Below are 16,232 nucleotides of genomic sequence, written 5' to 3'. Positions count from 1 at the left end.
CTAGGCATCTACTGCCGTTTATCAGTGGCTGCCCGTTGGTTACAATCAATACATACATTCGCGTGAATTAAATTTCAAGTCTTACATGTCAAACGTCAGGCAGCCATTTGCGTGCATACGGAACCAGTTGAGAGCACGTCCTCACTTACATACATGGCTGATGCATTTTCGGATTTTTTCCCCTAATTGTACAGCCATCAACTACAATGCACACTAGCTTTGGCTACTCGCTGCGCTCTCCACACAGCTCTGTGAAACTACCGCTTGGTCTTGTGTCTACAAGTACCACTACATTGGTCGTACACACGGATAATCTTAATACAAGGGGTTTTAAAGCGAAAAATGTGGTATATTTAGAGGATTTCACCGTGTGCACATGCACTGCTTGTGTAGCCTGCCGGGCGCACACAGCGCATTCTCCGCCAATATGACTTAACCCCTAGAGACGCGAGATGAAACAATGAAACGGATTTTAGACATTCACTACAATGTTGCTATTACCCGCATCTTTGATATTTCTCTAAAAATGTTCGTTTCTTTAACATGCGTTCTTTATGACAATGCGCGACATGTATAAAAAATGCCTATCAAATTATCCCAGACCTTGATTAGTCACTTTGAACCGTTGGTTGTTGATGGCTTGCAAATAAACTTGCATCAATATACGAACCATGCTATGGTATTGTTTGTCTTTGCGCCACATTTACCCCCGAGTCACCCCCCATAACGTTGGATGAGATTATTACTACCCCAAGTAGAGTTCACTCTACCATCCGTAAGAATCCAAATCCTGCCGCCGCAATTTCAAAAATGATATTCCATTTTAGCTAGGCCTCATCCATATCCTCGGACTCACCTGACTCGCCTTTACCCCTCAGGTTCCACAAGCTCAGGGTTCTCTTTCCGATCCTGAAGCGCTGCAGTAGCTCCTCACGACCAGGCACCGGCAGGCAACACAAAAGCTCTGATTGGGCCTCAACGAGCGCTCATCCCCTTGGTCTCAGCCCAGACAGACGGGTTATTGGTCGGCGGCTGTGTCGGAGGCGCGCCCCTATTATTATAAGGTGTGTGTTTTTGTCTATGTCTAGAGGGGAGGGGACAAAAAGCACTGAAATGATGGGAACTAAATGGCTTGTTATGGGCGCCGTGTCCGCAGTACAAGGCAAGCGTACTACATTGACAGATAAAGAGTGGACAACCGTATTAAGCCCCTCTTCATTCAGCGATGGCATCGACTGGATCTCCGAGGAACAATGCCCTTTCTACGACTCATCTTGAACCTAGTATTTTCGTAACTTGTAGAATCGCTTTTCTACCAAGAAGAACACCCGATCAAACGCTTGATAGTCTGTCTATATGGCAGTAAATCATATGCGTAAAAGCGTAAATAAAATAAATCAATTTGGTGTTATATAATTGATATTTTTCAAATTGTAACTTGTTTAACACAATTTAGGAATTGTCAAAATAATATATAGTGTATATACAAGGCCTGCGTATAATGCATATTCAAAGACAAGATCATGTCACATCTGTATCCTATCCTTTAGGCTACAATAGAAATGAGATCGATTATTGTGATAGCGAATGGATGAACGATGACACGATCAATAATGTATAGCCTCTCTGCGTTGAGGCACGAACAATAAGATGCCTGACCTACTTAACAAACTATAGCCTAATCGAAAGTAAATGTTTCAATATGCATATTTGGAACAAAAATAGGATCGTTAAAGCATGGATTTGGCTCGGAGTATTGATGAACTCCACTTTAGGCCGTGCGTAAAAGGCAAGAAATATTGTTCTCTACAAAAAAAAGTGAGTGTATATTACTGGAAACTTTCGAGGTTTACCAGTAAACTACCAGAATTTTGGTATCTTTCAAGGATTTTATGTACTTCAGATTATTACAGGTGTCTGTAATTATCTCGGGCCCTCTCTCTGGTCATATCACATATATTAAAAAAAATATATGAAATAAATAAATAAAATGCTAATTGAAAATGATCAATGACAAAGCTGTTAAATATTATCCTAAATATAAACCATACATTTTGCAAATACCATTGATGCTTAATATGAGGCTTTCAGCATTAGATATCCTTTATATTTTTTACACACTTTAATTTATTTTACTATGTAAATATGTGTTTGTTGTCAATGTTTTGGAGTCAAAATAATGGCAGTTGTGAAAACTGCCAATAGTTGGACAACTTGCAGAGGTAATTTAAAATAGTGCCGCTCTTGAAACTCATGGACAATATGGACACATAAACATGAGTGCTATATGGAATACGTTTTATAAAACTTATTCAAGTATAAATTACCAATGTTACGATAGATTTCCATAGATTTTCTGTTAATTACCAAAATCACTGAAGATTCCGGTAACTTTGGTATATTACCGGTAGCTTTGCAACCCTATGCAGGGTTGCAGAGCCGCAGTTTACGCTATATTAATTGCGATTGTGTTGATATTCACTGTTAAAATCATGACAATGTTTGCAACAGCGATAACTGAGCCCTCTAGCGGCATGCAAAGAAACCCTCGCTTGGCACTTGGCCAACACATGTAACCATACAGTCAATATACTACATGTATTGTACAGTCCTATCAGGCGATTATATAAAATCACAAAGGCTATATGCTACTCATGTAAACCCCCAGTGATGTAATCTTGAGGTTTTACCATCTGTAAATAATGGGTTTGACATCAGTATTTTGTTATTTATTTACCATAAATGTTATATTACACTATATAGAATTAATTATTCACGATTAAATATTTAACTGGGTCACGTTAGTCTTATAACCTGAGCTGGCTTAGCCATGTCCTGTAAAATATAATTTCATATTATCAATCAGCATTGCGCAAGGCCAAAGGGTCACACATCTTCAAGTCATTTGTTTGGTCAAAGTCATTAACCATGAAGAGTAGCCAAGGAAACCTGGTTAGGGAGCTTTGTTCACTAATTGACATTAATCAATGGGATGAGGTAATGCCTCAAAACCAAGCTGACTCTTGCTCAGGGTTCTTCAGTCTCTATGTATTGTATAGTGAAAATAGAAGCTTCATCACTCTTTATGGACACAATATGACTGCAGTCACCTTTTCATTTTTAGAGTGTGTGTGTCTGTGTCTGTGTGCATCTATTTAACCCCTGCTAAATATGAGAAATACATCTGCCAAACATCTGAGAGTTTTTTCTTGCTGTATCTGTTGTCGACTACTTCTCTCTTTTTGGACTCTCTCATCATTTAAACATATTTTTATTTTTATTTAACCAGGTAAGTCAGTTAAGAACAAATTCTTATTTACAATGACGGCCTAGGAACAGTGGGTTAACTGCCTTGTTCGGGGGCAGAATGACAGATTTGTACCTTGTCAGCTCGGGGATTCGATCCACCAACCTTTCGGTTACTGGCCCAACGTTCTAACCACTAGGCTACCTGCTGCCAGGCACCAAAGAATTATGAAACATAAAATTAAGATTACAGGGAAAATCTTCACAGAATATTAACACATCCTCTATCTGCAGTGTGTCAGGGTCAAGTGAACCTTAATAGTGGTCAGTTCCTGGTTATGTCCCCTACTCTAAATAGAGACACTACGCTTTCCTTATTTTTATTATCCAAATCATATTAAGTAAAATAAAAATGTATTTGTCACATGTGCCGAATACTGCAGGTGTTGTATTCTTGGCCATGTACTATTATAATCTCCACCCGGCACAGCCAGAAGAGGACTGGTCACCCCTCAGAGCCTGGTTCCTCTCTAGGTTTTTTCCTATGTTCCTGCCTTTATAGGGAGTTTTTACTAGCCACCGTGCTTCTACATCTGCATTGTGTGCTGTTTGTGGTTTTAGGCTGGGTTTCTGTAAAGCACTTTGTGACATCTGCTGATATAAAAAGGGCTTTATAAATACATTTGATTGATTGATTGAGGTCTAGACCTTACCGTGAAATGCTTACTTATGAGCCCTTCTTGAACAATACTGAGTTTTTAAACACTAAGAAAATGTGCTAAATAAACAAAAGGAAAAATAGTAACACAATAAAATAACAATAACAAGGCTATATACAAGGGGTTGTCACCCCCTGACTGTAGAGAGCTTTTTATGTCTCTATTTTGGTTTGGTCAGGGTGTGATTTGGGTGGGCATTCTATGTTCATTTTCTATGTTTGTATTTCTTTGTGTTTGGCCGGGTGTGGTTCTCAATCAGAGGCAGCTGTCTATCGTTGTCTCTGATTGGGAACTATACTTAGGTAGCTTTTCCCCACCGATCCTTTGTGGGTAGTTATTTTCTGTTTTGTGTTTCTGCACCTGACAGGACTGTTTCGGTTTTCATTCATTCTCTTTGTTATTTTTGTTATTAGTGTTCAGTTGTAATAAAAAGCATGAACACTTACCACGCTGCGCTTTGGTCCACACCTTCTTCAACAGACGACCGTTACAGAACTACCCACCACAAGCGGACCAAGCAGCGTGGTATGGAGGAGCAGAGGGTTCAGGACTCCTGGACATGGGAGGAGATATTGGACGGACAGGGACCCTGGAGACAGGCTGGGGAATATCGCCGCCCGAAAGAAGAACTGGAGGCAGCTAAAGCTGAGAGGCGGCGATATGAGGCAAGGCAGCGCAGCAGGCACGAGAGGCAGCCACAAAAATGTTTTGGGGGGGGAACACGGGGAGATTGGCGGAGTCAGGCGATAGACCTGAGCCAACTCCCCGTGCTTACCGGAAGCAGCACGGTACTGGTCAGGCACCGTGTTATGCGGTAAAGCGCACGGTGTCTCCAGTGCGCGCTCATAGCCCGGAGCGCTATATGCCAGCCCCCCGCAAGTGCCATGCGAGAGTGGGCATCCAGCCAGGGCGGATTGTGCCAGCTCAGCGCGCTTGGTCTCCGGTGCGCCGTTTCGGCCCAGGGTATCCTGCGCCGGTTCTGCGTACTGTGTCTCCGGGACGGTTTAGTTCGTCCTATGCCTGTGCTCCGCCCGTGCCGGGCTAAAGTGGGCATTGAGTCAAATGGAGAGGTGCAAGTGGTAAGCACCAGATCTCCAGTGCTCCCCCACAGCCCGGTTCGACCTGTGCCTGCACTCTGGAGGGGCCGGGATAAAGTGGGCATTCAGCCTGGAGGGGTGGTGCCAAGGCTGCGCACCAGGGCTCCAGTGCTCCCCCACAGCCCGGTTCATACGGTGCCTCCTCTACACACCAGGCCTCCTGTAGGTCTCCCCAGCCTGGTTGGCCCCGTGGCAGCCCCATGCACCAGGCTGTCTCTGCGTCTCCTCCCTCGAGAGTCTTCCTCCAGTCCGGACCCTCCAGCGACGCCCTCCAGTCCGGAGCCTCCAGAGTCGCCCTCCAGTCCGGACCCTCCAGCGACTCCCTTCAGTCCAGAGCCTCCAGTGTCGCCTTCCAGTCCGGAGCCTCCAGCGACGCCCTCCAGTCCGGAGCTCCCAACAGAGGTACCCAGTCCTGGGGCCCCCTACGAGGGCGCCCAGTCCGGGGCCCGCTACGAGGGTCCCCGCTTTAGAGGCGCCACCCAAGTGGGCCAAGCCAGAGGTGGAGCGGGGTCTACGTCCCGCACCAGAGCCGCCACCGCGGAGAAATGCCCACCCAGACCCTCCCCTATAGGTTCAGGTTTTGCGGCCGGAGTCCGCACCTTTGGGGGGGGGGGGGTACTGTCACGCCCTGACTGTAGAGAGCTTTTTATGTCTCTATTTTGGTTTGGTCAGGGTGTGATTTGGGTGGGCATTCTATGTTCATTTTCTATGTTTTGTATTTCTTTGTGTTTGGCCGGGTGTGGTTTTCAATCAGAGGCAGCTGTCTATCGTTGTCTCTGATTGAGAACCATACTTAGGTAGCTTTTCCCCACCGATGCTTTGTGGGTAGTTATTTTCTGTTTTGTGTTTCTGCACCTGACAGGACTGTTTCGGTTTTCGTTCATTCTCTTTGTTATTTTTGTTATTAGTGTTTAGTTGTAATAAAAAGCATGAACACTTACCATGCTGCGCTTTGGTCCACACCTTCTTCAACAGACGACCTTTACAGAGGTACCGGTACCGAGTCAATGTGCAGGGGTACGCGTTAGTCCCTAGCCACCAGGTCATCTCACTAACTGCTGTACTGTATTGTATTTTTGAAACACATTCGGTGCCTTTCCCAGAAGTGACCTACCACTGCTGCCCAAAAATACCCCACAAAGACAGGAAGTCAAGCCATTCTCGTGAGCCTGCTTTGTGTTCTAGAGTGGTAATTTCCCTCCACGACTACTTAATTAAAGTTTGTATTATACATGAGGCAGTGGGTTGTGCAATGGTATGTACAGTTGAAGTCGGAAGTTTACATACACCTTAGCCAAATACATTTACACTCAGTTTTTCACAATTGCTGATATTTAATCCTAGTAAAAAATGTCCTGTCTTTGGTCAGTTAGGATCACCACTTTATTTTAAGAATGTGAAATGTCAGAAAAATAGTAGAGAGAATAATTTATTTCATCTTTTATTTCTTTCATCACATTCCCAGTGGGTCAGAAGTTTACATACTGTCACGATCGTTAATGGAAGGATTAGACCAAGGTGCAGCGTGGTAGGCGTACATCTTTCTTTTATTAAATGACACCGAAAAACCAACAAAATACAAAATGACCGTAACGCTACATGCAGTGCAGAAAGCAACTACACACAAAGAAGATCCCACAAACTAAAGGTGGAAAAAAGGCTGCCTAAGTATGATCCCCAATCAGATACAACGATAGACAGCTGCCGCTGATTGGGAACCATACCCGGCCAACAAAGAAATAGAAAAACTAGAATGCCAACTCAAATCACACCCTGACCTAACCAAATAGAGAAATAAGGTCAGGGGGTCAGGGCGTGACATATACGCTCAATTTGTATTTGGTAGCATTGCCTTTAAATTGTTTAACTTGGGTCAAACATTACGGGTAGCCTTCCACAAGCTTCCCACAATAAGTTGGGTGAATTTTGGCCCAAGCCTCCTGACAGAGGTGGTGTAACTGAGTCAGGTTTCTAGGCCTCCTTGCTTGCACGCGCTTTTTCAGTTCTGCCCACAATTTTTCTATAGGATTGAGGTCAGGGCTTTGTGATGGCCACTCCAATACCTTGACTTTGTTGTCCTTAAGCCATTTTGCCACAACTTTGGAAGTATACTTGGGGTCAATTTCCATATAGAAGACCCATTTGTGACCAAGCTTTAACTTCCTGACTGATGTCTTGAAATGTTGCTTCAATATATCCACATAATTTTCTTTCCTCATGATGCCATCTATTTTGTGAAGTGGACCAGTCCCTCCTGCAGCAAAGCACCCCCACAACATGATGCTGCCACCCCCATGCTTCATGGTTGGGATGGTGTTCTTCGGCTTGCAAGCATCCCCCCCTTTTCCTCCAAACATAACAATGGTCATTATTGTCACGGCCATCAAAAGGAGGAGACCAAGGCGCAGCGTGGTGTGCGTACATTCTTCTTTATTATAAGAATGAACACTGAACAAAAATAACAAAATAACAAAATGAACCGTGAAGCTATACAAATGAGTGCTGACAGGCAACTACACAGACAAGAACCCACAAACACCAAAGGGAAAATGGCTACCTAAATATGATCCCCAATCAGAGACAATGATAAACAGCTGGCTCTGATTTGGAAACATATCAGGCCACCATAGACATATAAATCACCTAGACCTACAACAACCCTTGACATACAAAAACCCTAGACAATACAAAAATGAACGTACCCACCCTAGTCACACCATGACCTAACCAAAATATAAAGAAAACAGAGATATCTCAGGTCAGGGCATGACAATTATGGCCAAACGGTTCTATTTTTGTTTCATCAGACCAGAGGACATTTCTCCAAAAAGTACGATCTTTGTCCCCATGTGTAGTTGCAAATCGTAGTCTGTCTTTTTATGGCGGTTTTGGAGCAGTGGCTTCTTCCTTACTGAGCGGCCTTTCAGGTTATGTCGATTAAGGACTTGTTTTACTGTGGCTATAGATACTTTTGTACCTGTTTCCTCCAGCATCTTCACAAGGTCCTTTGCTGTTGTTCTGGGATTGATTTTCACTTTTCGCACCAAAGTACGTTCATCTCTAGGAGACAGAACGCGTCTCCTTCCTGAGCGGTATGACGGCTGCGTGGTCCCATGGTGTTTATACTTGCGTACTATTGTTTGTACAGATGAACGTGGTACCTTCAGGCGTTTGGAAATTGCTCCCAAGGATAAACCAGACTTGTGGAGGTCTACAATTTTTTTTCTGAGGTCTTGGCTGATTTCTTTTGATTTTCCCATGATGTCAAGCGAGTTTGAAGGTAGGCCTTGAAATACATCCACAGGTACACCTCCAATTGACTCAAATTATTTCAATTAGTCTATCAGAAGCTTCTAAAGCGATTACATTATTTTCTGGAATTTTCCAAGCTGTTTAAAGGCACAGTCAACTTAGTGTATGAACACTTCTGACCCACTAGAATTGTGATACAGTCAATTATACGTGAAATAATCTGTCTGTTAACAATTGTTGGCAAAATTACTTGTGTCATCCACAAAGTAGATAACCGACTTGCCAAAACTATAGTTTGTTAACAAGAAATTTGTGGAGTGGTTGAAAAACGAGTTTTAATGACTCCAACCTAAGTGTATGTAAACTTCCAATTTCAACTGTATGTACAACATACCAGTAGGAATGGAATGCGACATAGTCCCCTGCGCCGAATGTCTCCGTTAATATCCATGCAACCGCTGTACTGTCAGAGGACCATGCAGGGCACAAAGCGTGAGAGTCAGAGTGTTCTTCTCCGGGGCCTGCTCTAAATCATTCATGTGAAGGTGCGCACTGCAACTGGACAAGAGATCAACAGAAAACAGATAAGTTATCTGGAGGGTTGCAACACTGCAGTAGTCCACCAACCGCATTATACTGCATATCCTATGATTCATTGTACCTTGCTTTGAGAGAGGATGCTGTGTGACTTATCTCATGCATTATTTAATCTCAGTGCCTTAATGCACATTGCTTAAGCCAACAGTGTCATTTACATATGAATCTTATAACCTCTCCCTTTTGAATATTGCATTTGTCAACTATTGTCCCAACAAATGCTATTTGTAAAGCTCCACATTTCCCTGCAAATCCTTCTTGAAAAACACCAACACTTTACTTCCTCTGTGAAGCTGGACTTATAATTCAGTGGTGATTTCCTACAATGCGGATCATTCACTGGATTTAGGTATTAAATAGATTAGAGATCAATTTAGAGATCAATGTCCACTGTGATTCAACACCATGTTCTTTAATGGTTGGCCATTTTGGTGTGAAAAGGAAGAGAGGGGAAGTCTTCCTTTTACATGGCTGCACAGAACTTACACCTTCACAGTCATGTCAGATCAGTGACTCCTCAAATGCAGGGAGGAAGAACGCATATTCAAAGTATTTTCATCAGAGACACTGAGTGACTTCCTGATCCCATATGAAAGGACACATGACCATTGACGCCAAAGCTCTCCATCACATGTGGGGATTACGGGTTATGAAATGGGGGTTCTTGAGTACATGCCAGGAAATTACAGTTAAATGGGTGAGGGACTGCTCAAAACACTGCAGATACGGAGGGAGATACACAGTAGTGTAACCTAGGTCATGTTCATTTGGGGAACATTTTATAAGCGATTGTTATTGGACAAGTACAGGAAGTCCCTCCCTATTTTAGTCAGTTTTCTTCTTCATTGGTCAGTTCGGTGTCTAATGAACACAACCCTTGCCCTTCCCAACAATTCGGAAGACGTAGGCCGGGATTCAATCTAAGGGAACTATACAGCCAACAATCACCTTTTAAATGACCTTTTAACGTCAGTTAAACGCCAGCCACATTCATTGTTTACACCACTGGAGATTCCCCTGACATTCCAATAAAATAGTTTGGGTCATTGGCTAATAGGCAATTAGCATGCATGGAAAAGAACAACTGCGTGATCTCCAACCTTGATTGATTGCTGATGAGAATTGCAGTCAGTACAGGTACATTCTGCCTCTCACATGGTTGTCTGGCAGTTGCTTTACCATGCAGGTCCAAATCATGCTTACACTGGGCCACCAACAACATCAGGTCGTTCTTCCCGCTGAATATTAGAGGGAGATGGGGAGTCTAAAAGAATGTGGTTAAAAATATCTGCTTTCTCATCCCTTCATAGGTCTTTTTTCACATCTAATTGACTGACAGATTTTCTTGGCAGAGGCTGCAGTGACTGTTTTAGCAAGGCCCTCTGTAGATCCAAGTTGGGTTTTGTCATCGCTCTTTAACACCCGTTTGACTAAATGTTTCGACCGGCTTTAAACCCTTGCATCGCTCCAGCTGACACGGAGATATGTTTTTACACCACAATTAGATGTGATGTTTGGCCTAATCCGACATTAACCTCTCTTCAACCTACAGTAGGGTAGAAAGGGGAAAAACTCACACAGAGGGAGATCTGAGGGCGGATGTAGGTTTCAACTGGCCCCGGTCCAGTCTTTGCCAAAAAAACACTTCATTATGGTTGCCCAAATTCAATCTATAATCCTGCCCCCTCTAAGTTGGATGTGTCAACATGGGGCCCACATTAAATACTGACTCTAAGTAGATTACGAGGTTTAGCTCCTGATTTAAAACCCATACTACAAAATACGGATAAGGTAGCAAACACTTTGGTGAGACTGTCAGATGTTAGAGAGAGGAACAAGTGGTGTTCCAGACAGTTAGTAGATACAGTAGACAAACAGACGGACACAGATGCATAGACACACACGCACATGCACACATAGGAAATATAAAATAGTATATAAACTTTATACCTGAAGAGAAGATAGTATTACTCACATTGACACAATAGTCCAATTGTCTTGCTGATTGACACTGAAAGCATTCGCCTCATACTGTAGGTCTGACAACAAAGACTGTTGACCTCTGGATTGCTGGCTTCCAAATCAACTCTTATCTCCTTACCCCTAGGCACTCTTGTAGACCTAAAATCATTGAATAAATGTACTGTATGCACTGTGCTGAAAATTCCACCCAGAGCAAGGTGATGCAATTATCATATTGTCTCCATCCCATTTGATCCTTTCAGATTTACAGGAGTGGCTAGGGACCAATGATATGTATCAACCCAATGCTAGGGACTAGGTGGTCGATTTGGGGATTCAAATACATGAACTCATATGAGAAGATTCCAAGTGAGTTCTCCATTTAGTGGCCATATTCTGGCATTGCATTCCTTTACATAAATTCCTTTAACCCTTGTGTAGTCTTAACATTCTCCATACTCCCCTTGTCCTAATGGTCAAAAATGACCCGCCTTCACTAAACCCCTAAAATAAAGCAGCTTAGTTGAATTTTAAACCCCAAATCTATTTTGCATGAAGAAACAAACTTTGTGAATATCTGGGTTTTCCCTCTTCACAATGCAGAAAGACTGCATTTAATCAGTGGACACCACTAGTTTTTATTACAACACACCTGTCATAATTGTTTTCTTTACTAAAGTAGAGGTTTATTATTATTATTATTATTGCTAAAGGTACTGCATAGGTGTAAACATATTTTTTTTTGCAAGAGATAGCATTTGTATAGCCTAAGAAAGTAGCAGAAATGTGCAGAAAGTAGTTTGAATGCATTTTATTTAAGGGAAACAATAACAGTCTTGAACATTTTTGCCAACATAGTGATATATTCTTATATACTGTACAATGAGGAATTCAACTAAAACATACTAGTCTTCTCCCATTTTTTTGAACCATTGCCCCCGCCCACAAGGTGTATAAACTACAACAATAAATAAGAATAAAATAAGATAATAGATACAAAACAAAAACGTGAAGAACATAAATCAATCAACTCTAATTAGCACATGTATGACAGTATGCAAGTGTGTGTGCATGGACTTTGCATATGTATTTATCACATGTGCAGCACATAGTATTTGTTTTACAGTCCTTCTTTGGGGGGCAGAATTGGCATCTCCTCCTCTTTTCTGCCACCGCTGCAGCCTCAGGTGGATCAGTACAAGATTCAGTCACCTGAACAGTTTTTACAAGCGCTGCAGAGGCTGCTGTGCGGGGGAGGCGCTCCCTTCTTTGAATGTGTGGGGTGTGGGGTTACAAGTGCCTTTCCCAGCTGCTCCAGGAACACCCTCCTCTTGTTCCGCTTATCAGGCATCCAGGTAGTGTTGATCTTGTTCCATATCACGAAGGCATTGTATGAGGACGCATCAATGATGTTATGGAAGATGACCAGGGGCCAGCGGGCATTCATCCTCCTGCAACTGTAAATTCCAATCACCTTGTCCAGGTTGTCCACGCCTCTTTGTTGTGGTTGTAGACCAGGATGATGGCTGGCTTACTGCCCTCACAATCACTGATCTCAACCGTTTTGTGCAGTGTGCTCAGGAGAACCACATTCTTGTTCCTCTTTGGGAGGTAAGAAACTAGAGTGGTGGTGGGTGTGAAGGCAAACTTTGATGAGAAGGCCTGTCTCGCCCTTGTTGCGAGGATTGCAGGGGGGAGCTCAGGCTTGTTCTTTCTAACTGTACCAACCATGGTCATCTTCCTCTTCAGGAGCTGCTGGCTGAGTTCAATCAGTAGCACACATCATCTACATTTCTCATTGTATGTGTGTGTGTGTGTGTGTCTTTGTGGTTTTTGTGGTGTGTAAACGATTTTATAACTGCCGGGTCAAAAATGACGCGAAGACAATCTTTGTACCCTGGTGGTGTACAGTTTTCATGGAAATATGATCAAAGGCGATGTTTCACTTTTTCGAATGTTGGGGTCACTCTAGGAAAAGTCATCAAATTTCAAGTTGAAAAAATATCATTTAGGGGCTTTTCTCTGCTGTTAAACATAGTGCCGGGTTCATCAGGAGTGAGTTTGGGCTACTCAACCTGTATTCAGTAGGGGTGTAGATGGTCCTGTCCTCCATATTGTAGGTGTGTTTGTTCAAATTTTCGAAAGATGTCCACTTCTAGAACACCATTGGTGGTTGAAGCTGTATCCACTACTGTTCCAGCCTTCTCCTCCTTACCAATGTGATCCACTAATTAATAGTCTACTGTGTAATGTTTGGACATGAATATGGATGTCCACAGACTGTTATACAACACACATTAATATCAAGAGTAAACAATGACTGTCACGTCCTGACCATAGTGCTTATGTGTTTTGCTTGTTTTAGTGTTGGTCAGGACGTGAGCTGGGTGGGCATTCTATGTTGTGTGTCTAGTTTGTCTGTTTCTGTGTTCAGCCTAATATGGTTCTCAATCAGAGGCAGCTGTCAATCGTTGTCCCTGATTGAGAATCATATATAGGTGGCTTGTTTTGTGTTGGGATTTTGTGGGTGGTTGTTTCCTGTGTCAGTGTTTGTGCCACACGGGACTGTGACGGTTAGTACGTTTGTTGTTTTGTATTTTGTCTAGTTTTCATGTTATTAAATCATGGAAACTTACCACGCTGTACATTGGTCCTCCGATCCTTCTCGCCTCTCCTCGTCCGATGAGGAGGACGACTTAGACTGCCGTTACAGAACCACCCACCTAACTCGGACCAAGCAGCGTGGCTACGGGCAGCGACAGCAGCAGCAGCGGCCAGCTACACAGGACTCCTGGACATGGGAGGAAATTTTGGAGGGAAAAGGACACTGGGCTCACATTGGAGAATATCGCCGCTCTCGGGAAGAGATGGAGGCAGCTAAAGCCCAGGAGCGGTGGTATGAGGAGGCAGCACGGAAGCGTGGCTGGAAGCCCGTGAAGAAACCCCAAATGTCTTGGGGGGGGGCTAAAGGGTAGTGTGGCGAAGGCAGGTAGGAAACCTGCGCCCACTTCCCATGCTTACCGTGGAGAGCGGGAGTACGGGCAGACACCGTGTTATGCAGAAGAGCGCACGGTGTCTCCTGTACGTGTGCATAGCCCGGTGCGGGTTATTCCACCTCCCCGCACTGGCCGGGCTAGATTGAGCATTGAGCCAAGTGCCATGAAGCCGGCTCAACATATCTGGCCTCCAGTACGTCTCCTCGGGCCGGTGTACATGGCACCAGCCTTATGCATGGTGTCCCCGGTTCGCCAACACAGCCCAGTGCGGGTTATTCCACCTCCCCGCACTGGACGGGCTACGGGGAGCATTCAACCAGGTAAGGTTGGGCAGACTCGGTGCTCAAGGGAGCCAGTACGCCTGCATGGTCCGGTATATCCGGCGCCACCTTCCCGCCCCAGCCCAGTACCATCAGTGCTTACACCACGCACCAGGCTTCCAGTGCGTCTCCAGAGCCCTGTTCCTCCTCCACGCACTCTCCCTGTGGTGCGTGTCTCCAGCCCAGTACCTCCAGTTCCAGCACCACGCACTAAGCCTCCTGTGTGTTTCCAGAGCCCTGTACGCACTGTTCCTGCTCCCCGCACTAGCCTTGAGGTGCGTGTCTCCAGTCCGGTACCACCAGTTCCGGCACCACGCACCAGGCCTACTGTGCGCCTCAGCAGGTCAGAGTCGGCCGTCTGTCCAACGCTGCCTGCACTGCCTGCCTGCCCAGCGCCGTCTGAGCTGCCTGCCTGCCCAGCGCCGTCTGCGCCATCCGTCTGCCCAGCGCCATCTGAGCCATCCGTCTGCCCAGCGCCATCTGAGCCATCCGTCTGCCCAGCGCCGTCTGAGCCGCCCGTCTGTCCCGAGCCGTCAGAGCCGCCCGTCTGTCCCGAGCCGTCAGAGCCGTCCGTCAGTCAGGAGCCGCTAGAGCCGCCCGTCAGTCAGGAGCCGCTAGAGCCGCCAGCCAGTCAGGAGCCGCCAGAGCCGCCAGCCAGTCAGGAGCCGCCAGAGCCGCCAGCCAGTCAGGAGCCGCCAGAGCCGCCAGCCAGTCAGAAGCCGCCAGAGCCGCCAGCCAGTCAGGAGCCGCCAGAGCCGCCAGCCAGTCAGGAGCCGCCAGAGCCGCCAGCCAGTCAGGAGCCGCCAGAGCCGCCAGCCAGTCAGGAGCTGCCAGAGCCGCCAGCCAGTCAGAAGCTGCCAGAGCCGCCAGCCAGTCAGGAGATGCCAGCCAGTCATGAGCTGCCCTCCAGTCATGAGCTGCCCTCCAGTCATGAGCTGCCCTCCAGTCATGAGCTGCCCTCCAGTCATGAGCTGCCCTCCAGTCAGGAGATGCCAGCCAGTCATGAGCTGCCCTCCAGTCATGAGCTGCCCTCCAGTCATGAGCTGCCCTCCAGTCAGGAGCTGCCATTAGTCCGGAGCTGCCCTTCAGTCCGGAGCTGCCCCTCTGTCCTGAGCTACCTCTCTGTCCTGAGCTACCTCTCTGTCCTGAGCTACCTCTCTGTCCTGAGCTACCTCTCTGTCCTGAGCTGTCTCCTAAATCTAGGGGGGACCTTTGTGAAGGTTCCTAGACCAGGGTCGGGGGCGAGGGTCGCCACTCAAAGGACGCTAAGGAGGGGGACAAAGACAATGGTGGTGTCCTCGTCTTGCGCCGGAGCCCCACCACGGACAGATGCCCACTCAGACCCTCCCCTTGAGTTTTAGGGGTGCGTTCGGAGTCCGCACCTCAGGAGGGGGGTACTGTCACGTCCTGACCATAGTGCTTATGTGTTTTGCTTGTTTTAGTGTTGGTCAGGACGTGAGCTGGGTGGGCATTCTATGTTGTGTGTCTAGTTTGTCTGTTTCTGTGTTCAGCCTAATATGGTTCTCAATCAGAGGCAGCTCTCAATTGTTGTCCCTGATTGAGAATCATATATAGGTGGCTTGTTTTGTGTTGGGGATTTGTGGGTGGTTGTTTCCTGTGTCAGTGTTTGTGCCACACGGGACTGTGACGGTTAGTACGTTTGTTGTTTTGTATTTTGTCTAGTTTTCTTGTTATTAAATCATGGAAACTTACCACGCTGTACATTGGTCCTCCGATCCTTCTCGCCTCTCCTCGTCCGATGAGGAGGACGACTTAGACTGCCGTTACAATGACACACACTTTATTCCACATATCAAGCAAGCTAGCGACCCTTTATTGTGTCATTGCATCTCAAAGAAACGGAAGTGTAGCCTAATCAGGCTACGTCATTATTATGTTATTACCATTATTACAGATGCTTTCTAAGTAACTACCTGGTAAAAACTGGGCTGTAAAATAAAGCATTACTTATAAATAGTACATACATACGTACATACAAACGTATACTTATACAATAAGGCCACTTTCTTTTAGAATTTGATA

The 16,232-nt window shown here is 45.4% G+C and overlaps 1 protein-coding gene across 2 annotated transcripts in view; it reads right to left on the bottom strand.

The window, feature by feature from the left end:
• Window positions 1-1,215, bottom strand: part of LOC139558562 (transcriptional repressor p66-beta-like) — a 59,842-nt gene extending 58,627 nt beyond the window's left edge. For both annotated transcript variants that reach the window (XM_071373747.1, XM_071373748.1), the window contains exon 1: window positions 857-1,215. The gene's annotated coding sequence lies outside the window, so the exon portion shown is untranslated. The remainder of the gene's footprint in view (window positions 1-856) is intronic.
• Window positions 1,216-16,232: the final 15,017 nt, after the last annotated feature.

This window comes from Salvelinus alpinus, chromosome 29 (assembly GCF_045679555.1).
Source record: "Salvelinus alpinus chromosome 29, SLU_Salpinus.1, whole genome shotgun sequence".
In the NCBI taxonomy this organism is placed as follows: domain Eukaryota; kingdom Metazoa; phylum Chordata; class Actinopteri; order Salmoniformes; family Salmonidae; genus Salvelinus; species Salvelinus alpinus.
Note: the sequence above shows the minus strand (reverse complement) of the source record. Positions and strands in the feature narration are given on the sequence as shown.